At 40.6% G+C, this 20,861-nt stretch overlaps 1 pseudogene; it reads right to left on the reverse strand.

The window, feature by feature from the left end:
* Positions 1-5,585: 5,585 nt before the first annotated feature.
* On the reverse strand, positions 5,586-18,976 carry LOC105529964 (annotated as a pseudogene).
* Positions 18,977-20,861: the final 1,885 nt, after the last annotated feature.

Here is a 20,861-nt window from a genome sequence, read left to right on the forward strand (position 1 = left end):
ACGTGGTGAATTTTGCCAGGTTTGGGTCTCTTCTTTCAGGGAAGTGGGTTCCCTTCTGCCCCCGGATGGGTCTAGAAATGCTGTCCAGGAACTAAGGTCTGGAACTGGGGATTTTAGAAATTTGCTTGGTGTCTTATTTTACTGCAGCTGAGCTGCTACAAGCTGCAAGAAAAAACATTTTTACTCTTCCTTCTTTCACGAAGCAGAAGGACTGTCTCTGTGGCCACTACAAGTGGGAATCCACTGTCACACCAGAAGGCAGCACAGTACAGGGTCTCACCCAAGTAAGCACCCATGGCAAGTACTTCTTGGATACTGCTGATGTTTATTCAAGGCCCAATGGCTCCTTAATAAGCAGGTGATGAATCTTGAGGGAACTGGGTTTTTCCCTTCAAGGCAGTGTTCCCTTCTGGCCCACGGTGTGTCTAGAAATGTCATGTAGGAGCTAAGACCTGGAAGGGGTGCTTCAGGACTCTGCTTGGTGCCCTATTCCACTGTGGCTGAGCTGAGCCAAGTTGAAAGACAAAGTCTTCTTTGCTCTCCCTTCTCCTCTCCTTAAGCAAGGGGAAGGAGTCTTTCCTGGAACTGTGAGCTCTGCTGCCTGGGGTTGGGGGAGGGGTTAAGCAAGCACTCTGTTGGCCGCTCTAGCTGGTGTCTTACTAGGTCATGTGTACCCCAAATCCACTGTCTCTGAGCCCAGAACAGCACCAGGTCTTGCAGTCCTTGTGGCCTAAACTGCCTTTCAAGTTTATTTAGGATTCTAGATCACTTGGATCACTTAGGATTCTAGCCCATGGTAGTGAGGCTGGCTGGAACTCAGTTCCCAAGCACTGGAATGGGTGATTTCCCTCTGTCTAGGGCTGGTCTAAATCCTCCCTCCATGGGCACCAGCTGAGTTCTGCCCTGTGTTGCTTTCTGCTGTAACAGGTACTACTGAGTTCCAGTGCAAAGCCCACAATCACTGCACTTCCCTCTGTCAAGTGCACAGATTCTCTCTCAGTGCTATACTGTGCACTGGGAGATGGAAGAGGGATCGTTCAGGCGATTCAAGACTGTCTTTCCAACCCTCTTTAGTGTCTCTTTCCTTAATGTGATGTTAAAACCAAGTACTGTGATAACTCACATGCTTTTTGGTTCTTATAAAGGTGCTTTCTGAGACAGGGCCTTGCTTTTTCACCAAGGCTGGAGTGTAGTGTTACAATCTCAGCTCATTGTAACCCCTACCTCTGGACTCCAGTGATTCTCCCACCTCAACATTCCAAGTAGCGGGGACTACAGGCACACACCCCTATGCCTGGCTGATTTTTTATTATTTGTAGAGATGTGTTTTTGCCATGTTGTTGCCCAGGCTGGTCTTAAACTCCTCGGCTCAAGCCATCCACCTGCCTTGGCCTCCCAAAGTGCCAGGATTACAGGTGGGAGCCACCACACCTGGTATAAAGGTGCTTTCTTTTGTGGATAGTTCCATCTGGTGTTCCTGCAAGGGGTGGGGGATGATCACTGGAGGATTCTATTTGGCCCTCTTGCTTCACCTCCAAATCTCCTAGCACATATATTGATAGACATTCACTTCAATCATTGAAGTTAATATATTTTTAAATTATTTTCCCATTTTTTCTTTCTCATCCCAGATTCCCTTTCTAAAACATGAATCCAATCATGCTCCTCTCTTCCTGATAAACAGCCATCAATGTTTCATATATATATCTACAAGAAGTCTGTGTTCATAAACTACTTGGCATTCCTCAGCCTCAGTATGTGAACTGTGTAATACATACGTATTTTCAAAAAACATCTTCTGCTTGTTTCTATGACAAATTAGCTTACTGTTGATATACTGAATCAAGAACAGTTTCTTTATAAGCTTCTTTTTATCTATTATTGAGCATTTAAAAATCAAAACCTGAACTGAGTAAAATCTTTCTAAGTGCTTGGCTGCCTCAGAAATGAGGACACTATGAATAACTTGCAATAGAAATAGGAGGAGCCTATGTGAAGATATAGATTTCTAACATGTTATATGTGGTTAGAAAATGTTGCCTGGTAGCATCATTAATCAAAGCTTAAAATTTACCTAATGGAACCCAGCAGCCCCAAACTCTAGCCATTTCCTCACTGGTTTCCTATAAAAACACACCAGTGTGAATTTGATTAACACCTATCCCTAACTTGTCTGTTCAGCCCTACCACCTGTTTTACAAATTATTATCAATCAGGGTTGAGATTGGTTTATTTGTCTTCAAGAAAGGCAGAACCAAAAAGAAGAGTTTTCTGGCCCGATTAAGTGTTTTTTAAACAGGCACACCCACACATTCCTGTGGACTTGGCAAGCTTTTTGCCTGCAAATTGTGATGCTTTGATATGCAGTAAAATTATTTTCACTCTGATGAAAATGGCTAATTTTAGATTGAGCCATTTATCACAGAACATCAAGGACTGTCTTAAAAGATGAAATGAATTATGCCTCAATTGCCTAGTAAATTTCCTAAAAATAAAGGTTCCTTGTTTGTATTTAGCATGAGGATTACTCATGCAAACATTTAGTCTTCCTCACTGGGTGACTCTAAGTCCCTTAAGGTTAGGATTCCTGCCACACTCAAGACATACAAACACACACACACACACACACACACACACACACACAATCTAGCCCAATGTCATGGACATAGTAAACACTCAGCATATCCAAGAAATTAATAATTCAAATTCCCTACCTTGTCTTTTTAGTATGTGCTAGATATTGTATACAATTCCAACTCCCAGTTAATTTTATCTTTCTGGTAATAGCTAGTTAGATTTGTGGAATTATAGAGCCCACAGGCAGCTTCAAGGTTCACTGGATGCACCTCTTTATTTCCCAGATGAGAACATTGAGGTTATATGGAATTAATAAGAGAGTTGTCTAAAGTCATGCAACTAGGGAGTAGCAAATCTGGAACTAGTCTCATTCCTGAGTTCCAGTAATCTCTTCTCTGAATCACACTGACCTGTCTTCTATCAGAGTCATCTAATTGTATGGTTAAAATGCAACCCTATGAACCTTGCTATATCTGTTTATTTCCTAGGATACATCCTTTTTGCCTTTAAGTGGAAAATATGAATATTTGTCCAAGACATACATGGAACAATCTGAATATCCCCAAAGAATGTCATTGATTAAAAAACACCTACAACTTTGGGCATTATCACAATAAATAATGAAGAGAGAAAATGTCCTTGGAGTTTTTCTTAAGTTGATTAGTGCAATGATTTCTTAGCCAAATTTACTATCTCACACATAATTTGCATTAAGTACAAAGACAGGAATAAATAAAAAATAATACATTGGCTTCATCTAGTCTTTCAGATACCTTGATTGAGAATTAACTTTGCCAGACTCTATGTGGAACAGAGATAAAGAAACTGGTTTTCATTTTCAAAGAGGTAACGTGAGATTTGATTGCTCATACTCCGTGTAGCACATGGGGACATTCATCACAGCCTACTAAAGAAAGACCGATTTTTGCATTGCCACACCTTAAAAGCATAATAGCAACTGAACATTAAAAATTTCAGTGTTTAAGTAACTGATAAGCTCCTCCTACTCCTCAAAGTGTTTAACTGAGAAGATAGAAAAAAGAATGTTTTCAACTATAGTCATGGTAATTATAAAAACCAAAGAGAAGTCTCAGAGTCCCTTAAGCTGGATATCACAGACAAAGCAGACAGTCCTCTGATGAGCTATGATGTGATCTTTGTGTGGCTAAGGTTTAAGAGGAATGATGGAGTTCACAAGCTAGGAAAGTTTGCCTTGAAATTCCTCAACTTAGGGAGAGAGGAATGTCAACAGGAACAATGAAGTCTCTAGGAAAACCAAGGAAATAATTTTGACTCCCAGATATGTTTCTTCTCTTGGAAATCCCAACAAACCTGAAGAGGGAGTTTCTTGTGGAATTTGGAAGAGGTGGTAATAGCAATAACCAGGTACAACTAATGCACTGCAGGTGTTAAAAATCTACCATGCCCTACTTATGTATTGATTTGAAATCAATATGACTGATGTAGTCAGCTCTCTGGCCCAGTGAATTCAAGGCAATCAATATAGCAAATGCAGATAGCTACACAAATGTGATCATTCTTATTTAAATAAGCTACACTGGAAAATAAAAATAGCAGCAACTATAAAAACGAAAATAATGATAGCTAATATTTGCTGAGACTTTGTCCCAGTTGCTCCCTGTGGATTATATGTTGCATTAATCCTTACAATACCCCCTCTGAGATATATATTATCTGGCAAAACTCATGCTACTACCTTTTTCTGTTAGAATAAGCATTCCAACGCAGTCTGTTGGTAATCTTTTCCAAGGCATTAAGCATATTCTGCCTTGATTTCTGAGTTATGTGCTTGCTTATCTCTTTTTCCTGATTATAAACACCTTGAGAGCAGGAAGCATAACAGCAAAATAACAGTGCTTGCTATTTAAGTGAGAATCAATACATATTTACTGGATTGAACTGAATTAATTTGCATTGAAATGTAGATTGTAACTGTGCAGGAAAAATCCAAGTTACATAGGAGTTAATTAGCAAGTCACTGCTCAGACTCCAGGTGTTTATATCAATTACTAGAAGATGCATATGGTTTTAAATTTAAGCCAATTTGCTCTTTCTACATTTCTATTCTACCGTAATTGAAAGTTTGTCAATATTATCAACCATCGCTATCCTGTTGAAGGATAGGATGACTAGAAATCTGAGGCTATCAGGGTATGAAATGAGGAGCAGACCTCAAAGCATATAATTCCATGTAGTCAGACATTGCTATGCAAGATTATTGATGCAGTAATTAATGTAAATATCACAGGTCATGGGAAAAATGTATTATACTGAATTCATTAAAATGTTACTCTAACATGCATTTTTGATGTTCTCTTTCTTACTATTACTTTCATTTTGTAGGTATTGTCCTGGATCATAGCTTTTAATGACTTTGTGTCATAAAATATAGTTTGCTTTGGACTGCATTGAAAAGGTGGATAATTAATTTGTTGGCAGAGAAACATACCTAAAGAATAAAGGTAACTTTCTCAGGAACTTAACGGAAGCATACTGCTGAGCAAGGCTAAATATGCTGGACCCACAAGTCATTCTAGTCATTTTCTGTCACATACTGCAACAATCTTCTGAAAAGATATTTACTATTACTTTTTTCTTATATAGTTTTAGATAAAGAGACTTGCACAGGAAGTGTTGATATTGTTCTCCTAAGGTCAATAATTATATCCTTTTTGGAACTAATGTTGGATTTATGAACTTTTATTTTGTACAAGTCATAGAACAATTTACAGTAGTGTGAAACTTCTTGTAGCTGCTTATATAATCTGTTTCCATTTTCTATTATCAACTATTACTAATTTGAGATAAAAATTATTCAGAAAATTACTAAACTGGAAAATCTTTCTTTTTTTTTTTTCTTTTTTCTGGCAGAGCTACCTGAGGTTTTATTTTGGACAAAAAAAAAAAAAAAGCAACTAAATTGTTTTGTAGCTGGAGAAATGGGCAAGGGGCCCAGGCAGTAAACTCCCTGGCAGGTGAGCTGAGGGCTAGGGCTGAGCCTCAGGTGCGTCTCTCATTCCCAGTGCTACCCCGCAAGTGGCCTCCCTCCCAGGCTCTGGGGTAGCCTTAGGAGGGGTAGGCTGGGAGGGGCTGCCGCACCTGTCACTTGGGCAGGACGTCAGGACGTCAGAGGACTCGGACACCAGCTTTCCATCGTGGGTCTGAATCTTCTTCACAACCACGGCCCTGGTGGAGCTGGTGTAGCTGAAGGAGCTGGAGTCCGCACCAGAGCCAAAGCGGGAGCGCAGGCCGTAGCTGGGGCCCGGGCTTGTGAGGGACCCCATGGACCGAGCTCAGACCACTTGCCGCTGGTGGTCTTGCTATGGATGAATACTCATGTTCTGCATCCCAGACTCCAACCAGCTCTCTTCGCCCTCCAGCAGCTTCCTGTAGGTGGCAATCTCGATGTCCACCAGCTTGACCTTCATCAAGGGCCAGCTTGACCTTCATCAGCTTCTGGTACTCACGCAGCTGCCACGCTATGTCCTGTTTGGCCCGCTGCAGGGCAACCTTCAGCTCGGACAGCTTGAATTTGGCATCCTTAATGGAAAGCTCTCCACGCTGCTCAGCATCTGCAATGGCGGCCTCCAGGGAAACCTCTGGCCTTTGAGGCCCTCCGTCTCAACCTGGAGCTGGCTGATGTTCCAGTTCATCTCAGAGATCTGAGTCTTTGTGCTCTGCAGGTCATCCGCGTGCTTCCCAGCCAGCGTCTGCAGCTACTCATACTTGATCTGGTACATGCTGTCAGCCTCAGCCCAGCTGCGGTTGGCAATCTCCTCGTAATGTGCCTTGACCTCAGCAATGATGCCGTCCACGTCCAGGGAGCGACTGTTGTCCATGGATAGCACCACAGAGGTGTCCAAGATCTGGGACTGCAGATCCTGGATCGCCTCTTCATACAGCTGCCTGAGGAAGTTATCTCGTCAGTCAGCCCTTGCAGGCGAGACTCCAGCTCTACCTTGTGCATGTAAGCTTCATCCACTTCCTTCTTGATGAGGACAAATTCATTCTCCATCTCTGTACGCTTATTGAACTCATCCTGGTACTTGTTCTTGAAGTTCTCCACCAGCCCCTGCATGTTGCCAAGCTTCGCCTCCAGCTTCAGCATCTGTGGCCCAGAGTCTTCAACTGCCGCCTAAGGTTGTTGATGTAGCTCTTGAACATGTTCTCCATGTTCCTCTGAGCCATCTTCTGCCTCTGCAGGAGGCTCCACTTGGTTTCCAGCAACTTGTTCCACTGCTCCAGGAACCATACCTTGTCTATGAAGGAGGCAAACTTGCTGTTGAGGGTCTTGATCTGCTCCTTCTCCTGGGTGCACACAGCCTGGATGCTGGGGTCCACCTCCAGGTTAAGGGGGCTCAGCAGGCTCTGGTTGACCATGATGGCAGTGATGCCTCCCATGCGGCTAGCCCCACCATAACGTCCACCCAGGCCACCCAAGAAGCTGCTGTTGCTGCCCTCTCGGGAGAAGCTTGAGGAACTGGTGCGGGCACTGGGCCCATTCCTGTAGGAGCAGCTACTGAAGTCCCGGGGGCCAGAGGTGGACACCTTGTAGGACTTCTGGGTCACCCTGATGGACAAGGTGGAAGCAGGAGTGGAGGCAGACAGGTGGGCGGAACCAGACGGAGATCCCAGAAGGAGCAGAGAAACTGCTTCTTGGTGGAAAATCGTTTTATACTTTAGGATTTGTATTCCAAAGTATCAGTAAGCTTTCAAAAATGGTAACGATGACCCATGATAAGAGGTAATATTACAGCGTGACCCACACAAAAACAAACATATATAAAACATGAATCAAAAGCTTTATTACATAGTACTTATCCTTGCTATGCACCACTAATTTTGACATTTTCTGTTAAATGCTATTTTATTTCATGTTTTAAAAATGCTTTCCTAACATTAAGTTAATTTCACAACCAATAATAATCACAGCCTTCAATTTTTTTAAATGTCATGAACATTAGAATGATGATATAAATTAGAAGTGAGCTATTCTTAAATATATCCTTTTCTCTAGAAATTCCTTACAGATTTCTAAAAACTACCACTTAGCACCTCAGCTAAATGATTAGATTTGGGGTTATAGACATGAATACTTTGCCTGTAAAGGTGATGTGTTAAGTACTTCATCTTTTGGATGTGTAGTATGTTAGTTTTGATTCAGAGCTGTAGACCCAGGCAACTGTTAGGTATGGGCAGAAATATTGATATTTTTTTTCCTCCACAGAGATGAGAGTTCTTGAGAAAAACAATGAAGTACAGGATAGAAAAAAAAAAAAATGAAGACTATGAGATGCAGCTGAATAAAGATAAAAGTAATAATTAGTCTCTCCTTTCCCAGTCCCAGCAAATGGGATTATCTGGCCAGGTTGGTATCTATCTTGACAGAGAAAAGTGAAATTCCTTCTCAGACATCTGCTTGTAGTTCCAAAGTAGAAATTAACAAACAACAAAATCATTGAAAGAAACTATAAAGGAGAAATACTTTTCTTCATTTTCTTAAAATTTTTATCTATAAATTCAGAGGATAATAAATTATTTAAACTATTTAAATTAATAATTGCCCCCATGTTGCTGACATTGTGTAAAGAAAGATTAATAGTAATATTTGTTGACTTAAATTTATTAATAATATATGTCCAACTTATTAAAAAATATTTTTAATGGAGCAATAAAAATCTTCTCAAAGACTTATGAGAAATGTTTAATATTACCTAGTCTTCTAAAGTAAGGTTATATTTGAAAATATGTAAAGTCCAGTTTCTCTAATGTATTTTTTTAGTTCATTCATATTTACCATCTGCAATTATCAAATTATTCAAACAATTTCTTCATTCCAATGTCTTCTTACTTCTACTTCATTCAACGCCTAATCACCAGATGAGACAGTATTCTGGAAAACCAATATATATTTCATTATCCTTCTACCTCATATAGCCAGTGCCTTCTAGTTTATATCCAAGTCCCTAAAATTAGAAATAAAGGTTTCCCTAACCTGGATCTAGCCAGTCTATCTCACCTAACTCCTTACTTCACTATATGTTCAACACTGTGGACAAATGGAAGCCAATGATAATCCCGAAAGACACACCCACAAACACCATAAATCCAAATGTTGAACTCACAAAAGATCAAAATCCCTGAAACCATAACTCTGCAGAAAGTAATTTAAAAATTATTTAAAAGACATTTACATTTTTTGAAAGGAGATTTATTTGAGAAACTTACAAAAACACAGCAGAACACTCATAAGCCACTTTACCCAATAATGTAGGCAATAATAACACAGATTTAAAGTATGAACTTTCACGTATACTGATAGTCACACTGATACAACAGTCATGGGCAGATGAACTACATTCACAAAAAATAGGTCAAAAAGCTAAATGTATGAATACGTATCACTATGGTTGATAATAGTGTGTTTTGGGACTACCGTCCTAAATACTGTGAGGAACAAACTAAGTCTTTTGACATGACTGATCGAAAACCAGGATGGGTTACAACGGCACCAATCACCCAAAGAGCCACGATCTCAATCTTTCACAAATGCAGATGTACAAAAATTGTCTTCATTTACTGAGGAAATTCCAGTGTTTTTGCATACATGCCCCAATGCTTACACTCAAAGTCAATGTTGTGATAATGCACTTTCATGACTCATATTTGCAAAAAATGCATAAAACAAATTAGAAATTTCTAGAAGTCTCTACACAATCTATACTTCCAGTACTGGAAATGATGCAAAGATAGAATGCATATCATAGAGAATTGCAAAAGAAAAAACTGCTGAGAATGTAAAATACTGGGGAAAAACTGAAAAAAGAAAAAAACTCCAGAAAACTGAAAAGAAAATTTAGCGTTTGAATATGTGTATTACAAGGATAGATTATGGGCAATTGCACAGAGATAGTTCATATGAGCTGGCTGACTTTCACGACATTAACAATATTTTGTACCCTAGCATCACTATAAGTAGCTGATTTGTTTTCTTTTACAACGTGGCTTTTCTCAAACAATATGTTCACCTTCACTTTCTATATGGTGCTGCTCTTTTTGAAATGCTTCATGATTTGATATACACAGACATGAAGATTTTCTATTATATTTTCCCATCTTCTGTGCCATGTTTCTGTGTTGTTTTGCATACACAGAAGTCTATTCCACAGGCACTTATATACAGACCACAAACTTGGCAGAAACGATAATGGTGATCAAACTGCAACACCATTGCTTAAGTGTCTTCTTATCCTACCATGCATATAATTACTTATGCATCAGTCAGCAACTTTACGAGCTTCTTCAGACAGCTTCAATTCATTAGAAGCTCCTGGAATATCATCAGCTGAAGGAAATGCCAACGCAGGCAATGACGCATTTTTAAACTGAAGTTCTCATTGTTGCTGTAATATGTGGCCAATCCTCTCCTCTGAATTTTCTGCCAAATGCATTGGCTGAATGGAAAATAACAAACTTTATTGGTAACACCTTGAAATTCACTTTTAAAGCCTTGATTGCACCTAGTTCTAAATCCATCATTATGGCTTGGGGATTCAATTGAAATTCATTTTCGTCTGCAAAAAGACAGTAACAAGGTAATTGTTCTGCCTAACAATGCAACTATCCTGTGATTGTGCTTTTCAGGATTTTAGGCGTTAGGAATTTAAACTTTAGGGATATTGATCTTTAGGAAATCGGATCTTTTGGGATCTTATAGCCTGAGGATTGTGTCTTTCAGGATTATGACCCAAACCTGAACAAATCTGTCCCTTTGAATATAGATGTATCTGTCTTTCTGCCTTAAGTAATATTCATCCCTCTTTCAAGAAAGGCTTCTCGGCCGGGCGCGGTGGCTCAAGCCAGCACTTTGGGAGGCCGAGACGGGCGGATCACGAGGTCGGGAGATCGAGACCATCCTGGCTAACACAGTGAAACCCCGTCTCTACTAAAAAATACAAAAAACTAGCCGGGCGAGGTGGCGGGCGCCTGTAGTCCCAGCTACTCGGGAGGCTGAGGCAGGAGAATGGCATGAACCCGGGAGGCGGAGCTTGCAGTGAGCTGAGATCCGGCCACTGCACTCCAGCCTGGGCGACAGAGCGAGACTCCGTCTCAACAAAAAAAAAAAAAAAAAAAAAAAAGAAAGGCTTCTCATTGTTTCAGCACCCAGCCAAATCCCACCCTTTACTTAAGGAGCAATTCAAGTCTTACCCAAACTCTCCTCAGGTTTTTCTATCCTGTGAGTAAAAATGGGGTTCATATTTCTGCATGGCGTATTCTTCTATAACTTAGTGTTTTTTTAAAAAAAACTATTAATCACACTTATTAGTATTTCTCTTTATTTCTCGTATTAGGAATTTGGAAGAGGGTTGTCTGAGCAATTCTGGCTCTATATCTCATGAGGCTGCAGTCAGATGTGGGTCAGGACATAGTTATCTGAAGACTGACTATGTGTGAAAGGTATGCTTACTCACGTGGATGGTAAGTGTGGACTTTTGGTGGGAGGTCTCAGTTACCCTCCCTGTGGGCCCTTCCATAGGGCTGCTTGGTTTTCCTCAAGACATGGAGTTCAGTTTCTCCCACGATCCAAAAAAACAAGGTGGAAGTTGCAATGCCTTTTATGTCCTAACCTCAGATATCATACACCATCACTTCCACAGTATTCTACCAGTCGCATGGGTCAACACTAATTAATGTATATGGGCTCTACCCAAGGACATGAATATCAGAAGCCAAGGACTGCTTGGAGGCCTTTGGGAGGCCAGATATCACAGTATTAATTGTAATAAATGGCCTATTTAGGGTCTGCTTCTACCCACTATTTGAAATACCTGGAGTCCCTCAAAGTTTCCCTTTATTATTTCTAAAAGTATCTCATATGGATTGAAGCACAAAGTTATCTCAGATACCACGCAATCATTGCCATTTTTTTTCTCTCTTTTGGCTTCAGGCTTATGAAATCCCATGAAGGCCCCTTTCTTCAATACCTGGCACAAATCCTGATCATTGTGACTGAATACACACCATGCACATGCCCCACTGAGCCAAATCCTCTCTGCTGTGCCAAACATGATGTAGTGCCCAAAGTTGCGAACCTTGGGAGGCCTCCCATATGTTTGATGCCATTGGGTGGCAGGCACACTCTGTTGTCTGTTCTCTGCGAATGTATGGTAGAATGAATCCCAGAGAGTCAGCCAATGTGGCACAGTACATTATATAGTTATGGAGCTCCCAGTGATTTCAGACCTTTTGATAAAAGAGCCCTTTCATGTGTTACCTCAGTTTTCCTAGCACTTGACCTAAGTTGTTTTAGGCTGAAGGATGAGCTGAGTGACAGGCATTATTCTATATTAAAAACAGCTCTTCACTTCCAGTACCTATCATATTATGGCATAGCTATGTGCCAAATTTCTTCCTCCCTTGTAATAGTTATTTCCCAAGAGGTTTGCTTTCTCATAAAAATCTGTCTCTACGAATCCTAAAGTCCATTCAAGTTAGGTTCAACTGGGACTCCAACTACACTCCTCCTGCTAATATCCTTAAGAGGTCTCTAGTCCCAGAAATGCACAATCTTTTTATTGGAATAAACAGAATCTTTTCCTAGGCTTGACCCTGAGGGATGCTATTACCTAGATAACAAATAGCCAAGAGCCACCTGTGGAAAGACTTTCCAGAAGCTCTAATGACAGAAGTAGTGTAACAACGTTGATTTAACATCTCTTGTGAAAAGTTAATTTAGAATAGCTTTATCCATTCCCTCACAGTATCACTTAAGGTGGCAAAGAGACTAGTGATATACTTCATAGGTTTTGAAGAAAAACAGGCTGAAATTAAAAGCCCAGTTTATCCACATAGCAGCAAAATACATTTGGTAAGTTACTAAGTCTAATTTTCCTCATCTGATATCATATGGTTATCATAAAAATTATCTAAGACTGTTCAAGTCTGTGTTTAAAAATAAATGATAGGAACATTCACTATTATCATTAACATCCTAATAATTACTGATAATGTCCCATAACAAGACTTCTCATCATTCTGTAAAACTCCCTTTTGTAGCTTTGGGGCTAATAGTGGACTGAGGTCCAGCCTGTAGCTGATTTTCCAGGTCATACCATCAACAGTACCCTCTTTGTCCCCAGAGTCAAATTTAAATTTTGGATCTTCAGGGCACAAGCAAGTGGGAGATTGAATCTCAACTTACTTCTGATCTTTATTATGGGACCTGGAATAGACAAAACTCTATTGTTAATATCAAATTTGAAATCAATTTGAATCAATTTGAAAGGCAAATTCATGGAGTTTCTGACTACATTCCCTGCTCTGCACTTTCCTTCTTGGTGGTTGTCTTCCTTCCCCTGCCTTTCCTCAGAATTCATCAATCAAAATCTCCCTGGAACTATGCTTCTCAAAGTACGGTCCCTACAGTACTTATCACTTCAAGAACGAAAGCATAAGTTGAAATTAAGATTCCCAGGCCCCACTCCCAAATCTCTCTCTCTCTCTCTCTCTCTCCATATATATGTATATACACATATATATACACATATATATACACACACACACATATACATATATATACATATATATACACATATATACACATATATACACATACATATATATACACATATATATAAAACACACAAGTGTGTGTGTGTGTATATATATAACATGCACATAAACATACATATGTATGTGTGTGGTTTTTTCTCAACACACTTCTGAGGTGATTGATGTGCAGGGAGCTTGGATCCAAACTTTGGGTAGCACCACCCGACAGCACAAAAAGTTTGGGAGCCATGGTATCAAACCATCATTAATTAAGCCTCATGTTTAAAAGACCAGAAAAGTTAGGCTTGACATGGCTTACCAAGTAAAACTGAACTTTAACATTACTAAAATTTTGCTTTTGCTGTGGTTGTGTGCCACAAGAAAAAATGGTATTAATGAAACAGTAATGAAATGATTGATTGTTCCAATTCACAGTTCTATATGTTTATTATACACAATATTAGGGAAGAACTTAATGATCAGCCACTAGTTTGGGTCACCTCAAAGTTAATTCTAGGACAGTGCCTTGAAATGCTGGATAACTTGGTAGCTGTTCCAATGATTAGTGCTTCCCCATCTTGGGTTTTGCCCATCTTTATGCTGTAAATGACTTTCTATTTCTCCTCCTCTATCAATTTGTATTAAGTGTGGGAATCATACTTTCTTTCCTTTTATCCTAGCTACCATTAAAATATTTTACTATAGCAACCATTTGCTTAGAGTGAACCTCATCTCACCTACTACTTCTACTACTGTCAATAAAAAAGCTTTTTTTTCCACAATTACAGGCACAAATGTCCTACAGTCTGATATATCTTTAAAAAAGGAATCCATATGGTCATGGGGCTTTTTCCTTGGTTTAAAACACCTATGTACCCATCACCAAGCATTCCCCCACAATTGTAAGACATTCTCTGCCCTGATAGAAAAGATGTTATTCCCTATGGGTCCTGTAGGGTTCAATCAACACCTTTTCTTTCTATTTTCCATCCCTACTTCCTTTTACATAATGCCCTGGTGGAAAGTTCCTGCTAGGGTCAAAACGTTCTTTGACTAATGCTGGCAGGGACCCTCTAGTCTCCAGGGAAGACCATCACTCTTCCCTTGGAAACTAAACAGCCTTTTCTACTAGCTGCAACAATAGTTCTAACCCAGTTTTCTATTGCTATGCCCAGGCTTGGAGATATATAAATAATCTCTGGCAGTACACATTTTCTCTACCCTCATGCTATTATCTGTTTAATACAAGGCAGTTAGTTCTCATCTTTGGGCAGCAATTAGTCCATGCTATGAATAGATGCTATACTAGAATTACTAATTACCCAGAGAAACCCAAGGAATATAATTTCTGTTTCACAGAGCACACCAGCCTGACGATTAAGAAAAATCATAATGGCAGTATATTATTTCTCTAATTTGGCTCCATTTCATGACTGTGGAATTTGCAGGCTACCTTTTCCTTGGTGCCCACACACAGAAACTTCTGAGCTCTCACATTGCCTCTGCCAGTCCCTCCTTTCCTACTTTGGCTCTGATACACTGTGGTAGCCCAGATGGCTTCTGTCTGTGAAACCCCTTCCAGGCCCCACGCCATAGGCAGGGAAGGTAGTGCCATTTCACACTTATGCCCTCTGCAGTCCAAGGTACTCTTAATGCTCCAATTACCCAGGGAAGCCCCTCTTCCTCATAAGAAAGTTACACGCTGGGAGCACAAAGCAGAGCTTCTTTGTGGTCAGTATATCATCTCCCAGAAATTTTGGTAATGCTTGTCTTTTCTAGAAAACTTCATTTTTCTCAAAGCAGCTTTCTCCACATTCCTGTTTGTCCAGGATAAACAGTCCATTTAAGTAAAGCATCAAGCTGTGTTCACTCCTTCTCTAACACTAGGACTTGACTAATGTAACAAATCTTTTTAGGAAAAGTTTATTCCCAGGATGCTTTTAAGTGTCCCATACAAATGTATTCTCAGCATATTCACTTTATCAGTGTCATAGATATACACAGTCCAACTTTTAGGGTGAACAGAGTTTTGCCTTATGCTCAGCTCTCCCCTTCCTCCACCTCTGCCTTTGCTAACTTCCACGAAGTACTCAAAATCCAACACTTGGTTGAAAGTACAGTCTTGAGTAGGTTACTAATTTTTTTATGAGACTTTAAGATGCTCAAGGCTGGTGTATTAGTTATCTATTGCTGCATCACAAATTACCCCAAAATGTCATGACTGCAAACAACAAGGGTTTGTTATCTCACAGGCTCTGTGAGTCAGGCACCTGGGAGCAGCTTAGCTAGCTGGGTCTACCTCAAAACCTCTCATGAGGCTGCAATCAAGGTGCTGGCCAGGGATGCAGTTATCTCCGAAGTCAATTCAGAGACCTTTATAAAAAAAAAACATTTACAGTGTTATGCCAAATTAGATATTGATTACATATATCATAAAATTAATAAATCAAGCAGATTTTTCTACTTCATAATTCATGTCAAATTTAATAGTCTCTTCACTGATCCTTTGTACTGAGAAAGGGCATTTTCATTTTCCCCCTCATTCTTAAGACTAACAAAGGACATTCTGTAATCTTCAGTTTCTTGGGGACCGAGAAGCTCTTATTTATTACTAATATTTCTCAGCAGCTTTAATTTGGATAAATGTTTTCAGAATTTTTTTTTTTTTCAAATTGCTTCCAACCTCACGCTCAGGTCATTGTTGACTCTAGACTGAAAACACCAGTTCTTCCTCAAATGAGTCTCCCCATAAGAGTTGCTCACAACATGGTAACTGGCTTCCCTCAGAGTAAGGACTCAAAAAAACAGGGACAGATAGAGAAAGAGGGAGAGACAAATACAGACAGATGGAGAGAGAGAGAGAGAGAGAGAGAGAGAGAGAGAGACAGAAACAGAGAGACACACAAAGAGAAAGAAAGAGAAGGAAGGAGATGCTCAGAATTCCTATGCCTGGTTACATGGATTTTGTGTATGGGATTTTTTCCATTGTAATTTAACAATATTCAGGGTAGAGTCATTTTATAGTGTTTATTAGGAAATTCTAATGAGTATTGGGCTCAAGGAGAACTCTTTAGAAATGGCATGTGACAACTATGTGAATATTAATTCATTGCCATTACACTGAACACAAAATAATAAATATATCCAAAGTAATTGGCTGTTTAAAATCACGTTTGCAAAACAGCCTGTGGCTAAAGTGCTTGTTAACTTGGCAGTGACAAAATAGGACAATTTTATACTGAAATGGTTTTTATATAAAAGGTCTCTGCCAGAACTAAGGACTTTCCTGGAAATGATTTGTAAAAGGCTTTGCATAAAGACATACTGCAAACAAGGCCACCAACTTCTTATTTCTACACTCATTCTTTATTGTTGTAAGCTGAATAATACCCGCACCCCCCCCCAACCCCAGAGATGTCACATTGTAATCCTTGGGATCTATGGCCTTATATGGAATACCTACATTTAATAGGTGGCCTTACATGGTAAAAGAGGCTATGGACATGATCAAATTAAGGGTCTTCAGATGGGGAGATTATTCTAGATTATCCGAATAGGCCCAGTGTAATCACAAGGGTCTTTATAAGAGAGAGAGGTGTGGCCGGGCACGGTGGCTTATTCCTGTAATCCCAGCACTTTGGGAGGCCAAGTTGGGCAGATCATGAGGCCAGGAGTTCGAGACCAGACTGACCAACATGATGAGATCCCCTTTCTACTAAAAATACAAAAATTAGCTGGACATGGTGGTATGCACCTGTAGTCCCAGCTACTTGGGACGCTGAGGCAGGAGAATAGCTTGAACCTGGGAGGCGGAGGTTGCAGTGAGCTGAGATCGTGCCACTGCACTCCAGCCTAGGTGACAGAGTGAGACTCCAATTCAAAAAAAAAAAAGAAGAAGAAGAAGAGAGAGAAGTGTCTCAGAGTGAGAAAGATGACCAGGTGGTGACACAAGCAGAGAGACAGAGAGAAAGAGATTTGGAGATGATGTACTGCTGACTTTGAAGATGAAGGAAAGGAGTCACAGTCAGGAAATACTCTGGTCTCCAGAGTATTTCTACTTGCTAGAGAAGGCAAGTAGATGGATTCTCCCCTAGAGCCTCTCGAAGGAACCAGCCTTGCTAACACCCTGACTTTGGTCCAATGAGACTGATTTTGAACTTCTGGCCTCCAAAATTGTAAGAGACTAAATTTATGTTGTTGTAAGCCTCCAGGTAATTTGTAGTAACTCATTACAGCAGTAATAGGAAACTAATATAGTTATAAAAGAAATAGTGATGAGTCTGTCAGCATTTTTAGAAGTATTCCATGATAGGTTAAATGTCTTGAAGCTTTTTTAAAAACATGTAGCCAACCCAGTTCTCCAAATACAGAGAGAGGCATCATTTCCACATGATGGAAGAGCTAGACTAAGAGGGCATTCCTCCTCAAGAAGACCTCTCCCTCTTCCAAGTGGAGGTGGGGCTGGGAGCACAGCCTGAGCATCAGCTGGGGTACAGATCCTCTACCAAGGGACACAGAAGGGGAGAAACCCTGGCAGCAACTATTCCCTGGGATCCCCAGTGGGCAGAGCCCAGGGACTGCAGGCATCATTGTTTCCATAGCAACCCATGGATTTTTTTTTTTTTTTGGAAGATTATATGGTGGCTCTATTCCTGCAGAAAATTGGGATTATTCACCCATTTCTACAAAGACGTATAAATTAAGAAATATGAAGCATATCTGTGTCTCCCATGGCCCAAGTTAAGCACTCCAATCCTTCCCTGAACTTTTCATTACATGCTGAATTGACCATGAAATGAAATTTCAAACAAGGTTCTTCGAGCTCATGTTAGAGAGAGTTACTTGTAAGACAAAAGTACTTATTTTACAAAATATGTATACCTCTCCCACAAATATTCCATATAGTTTCAGAATCAAAACTAATTTATGAGACAAAGGTTTAACATATTTCTAGCCACTGTGGCTTTGTTTTATTTAGAAGACATATTACTATAGCATTTAAAGAACCACTTGTGCATGGGAGATGAAGAGTTGGCAGACCTCCTTCTTACAAAAAAGGAAACCTTCAAGGGGACTTTGTAAAAATCTCAGAAATGAAAGTGTATGATAGCTCATTGGAGGAATGCCACTAACTACTGGGGAGTGATGCTGGTAGGCAGAGGGCATTTTCAGCTCATAATTGGGTTTCAGTGGCTTGGCTTGGGAGGCTTAACTGAGGAAAAGACTCAGGGCTCATTAGGCAAAAAAAAATCTAAAAGCTAAAAGTAGTGATGTGTACACTGCCTCCAGCTGCCTACCCCTTCTTCTAGTTGACCCCAAAGAGGGGCTCACTGGCAGGGAGGGCTGCTGTGCCTATTCTGTGGCAGGGCAGGCACTCCAAGTGAACATTCCCAGCATGAATACCACTACATAAACTAAAAAAGATTTCTGTAATTTAATGCTCAACAAAGAATCTGGCAGAGCCTTGTCCTGAATCCCACAGCACTCTATTCCTTAGTCTTCAAGGGTAAGGAGAAGCCCCTGGTGACTCCACAACCTCCCACAATCAACCATATTAAGCTCAAGTGTCTGCCAACAGCACCTACCTTCAGAAGGACCTGTCCCCATGTAAGTGCCCGCATGAGGCTGGACTCAGGGGGCCATAATGCCTGTCCACCAAGAGTTTTCCACATTTTCCCTGGTCCTCAATATCTTCATACTGGACAACCATGACATCATCCTCACCTGAGGGGCCCACAAGCCAAAATTCTTTGAGAATTGCTGTCAACACTGCCTGCAACTCTGGAGGAATGCCATCTCCAGTTCTTCTCTTCTTTGACCAGCCCATTGCAGGGCAGATGTGCTGCCTCCCAGAGGATATGTTCACATACTCCCACTCCCCCTGTATCTGGAGAGTAATCACATGATAGACCTAATAGTGATACAGACTTTTTTTTTTTTTTTGGGCCAGACTCAAGGACCTCTGAAGACACATAGCTCCACCCTCTGCAGACACAACTAGGAAGGGGTCTCAGGCACTCTGTCACTTCAGTTCTTCAAAACCTAGAGAGCTTCATCTATGCAAAGTAACCACAGCCCAATGAGATAACCAAGGGAGAGTCCCCATGGTCCCCATTAGTCCCAGCACCTGAGCCTATAGAGCCCAGCGACACATGAAACAACTATATTGAATAAAACAGTTCAGACTTGCAAAACCATCAAAATAAAGAAGACACTCTTACAGATTTTTCCCATGTAGTTTGAGTAGATTTTCATACAGTTTTCATGTAACCTCCAGATAACTTTAATTGAATGAAATACTATCTTACCTCCTGGTCCATGGCCACATCTAAAACTTAAATGACATTTTAACAGAGTGGATTGATTTCACCTCCCTCAAATCCTTTGTTCAGGCCACTCACTCACTCAAGCTAGGTACTGAGACATGTATATTCAGGACTATGAAAATTGAATTTCTGCCTTGCAGTGTTAGCGTAGAGATTTACATGCTTGTGGACAAGTTACTAACAGTTCTGAATGTTAAAACACTAAACAATCAAGGATGTCCAGTGGTTCTTGGATTTGCATTAAGTGACCACCTTAAGCGCTCAATTTATCATGCAGCTCACAGGTTCTTCTGAAAGGAAAGAGATTTATTATGTATTTACTCAAAGACAAAATATTTGAGTAATTAGAATCCCTGTCTGCCTCACCCTGATTTTATTCTACTCTGATCCAATCCAGGACACACAAGATGAAACTGTTTGCCCCAACATCAGGGTGGAGGCCATCCTATCTCCTCACTGGTGGAGGTAAACATTGGGCCTGCATCTTCAAGATGTTGGTCTCAGACATGGACAACTGCCTTATGAGAAAGAAAGAGTTTCTGGTCATTAGAGCTAACTTTAAGACATGAAATTCAGATGGTCTTTCATGGTGGCACAATCTTATCACTGCAGCCTTGAGTACTGAGGCAAGGGCAGACACACTGAGTCCCCTGTTGGGTAAGATGGGAATGATTTTTAAATACTTCTACTCTCAAATTATTTATGGGTCAGACTGCATAAACCATCAGGGAAAAGCAAAGTTTCACAAGAGACAAAACAGAGTGGATGAGGTTGCCCTACAGTCCCCATTTCTCAATATAATATCCATAGAATATTGTGGTTGCTTGCCATCTTGGCCAAGGACACAGGTGAAAGCACAAGGGCTAACAAAACTTCTTGCTGTCACTGCGTGTTCCCAGGTGATATGGTTTAGCTGTATCCCCACCCAAATCTCATTTGAATTGTAGCTCCCATGATTCCCACGTGTCATGGGAGGGACCTGATGGGAGGTAACTGAATCATGGGGGCAGGTCTTTCCCATGCTGTTCCTGTGATAGTGAATAAGTCTCTTGAGATCTAATGGTTTTATAAAGGGGAGTTTCCCTGCACAACCTCTCTCGCCTGCTGCCATGTAAGACATGCCTTTCACCTTCCAGCATGACTGTGAGACTTCCCCAGTCATGTGGAACTGTAGTCCATTAAACCTCTTTTTTTTTCTTTATAAATTACCCAGTCTCAGGTATGTGTTTATTAGCAGCGTGAGAACAGACTAATACAATAGGATTTGTGTGGAGAATTTGCCTCTCCTCCATGATTTGCTGGCATCTGGGTGGTGGTGGGCCACTCACCAACATGCTGCCCCTTATCCCACAACTTGCCCCCTTCTGATCTAGCCACTGCTACACT

The sequence above is a fragment of the Mandrillus leucophaeus genome, unplaced genomic scaffold, assembly GCF_000951045.1.
Source record: "Mandrillus leucophaeus isolate KB7577 unplaced genomic scaffold, Mleu.le_1.0 Scaffold796, whole genome shotgun sequence".
NCBI classification, from domain to species: Eukaryota; Metazoa; Chordata; class Mammalia; order Primates; family Cercopithecidae; genus Mandrillus; species Mandrillus leucophaeus.